Raw genomic sequence first — 232 nt, 5'->3', positions numbered from 1 at the left:
TCAGAAGTGCAGAGTAATCTGCCTATTTCTCGGCACGCATGTGGTATAAGTACAATGTGGGAAATGCGTTGTCCCCGGCTGAGTACACTTATTGGCCGAAAGGCTGCATCCCACTCTCCCACGACGTGGCGAATCAGCGCTAACCTTACTGGCAGCGTCCCACCGCTGACCACGGCGCACGGCTATTGCCTGCTTGCCAGCCAAGCAAGGCTGCGCCGGAGCAGACGACTTG

The 232-nt window shown here is 57.3% G+C and overlaps 1 protein-coding gene across 1 annotated transcript in view; it reads right to left on the bottom strand.

The window, feature by feature from the left end:
* LOC119594037 (uncharacterized protein DDB_G0283697-like) overlaps positions 1-232 on the bottom strand; it is a gene marked incomplete in the record, with an annotated part of 31,250 nt that overhangs the window by 7,488 nt on the left and 23,530 nt on the right.

The sequence above is a fragment of the Penaeus monodon genome, chromosome 33 (genome assembly GCF_015228065.2).
Source record: "Penaeus monodon isolate SGIC_2016 chromosome 33, NSTDA_Pmon_1, whole genome shotgun sequence".
NCBI lineage: Eukaryota > Metazoa > Arthropoda > Malacostraca > Decapoda > Penaeidae > Penaeus > Penaeus monodon.
This window is presented reverse-complemented; position numbering and strand designations above follow the sequence as displayed.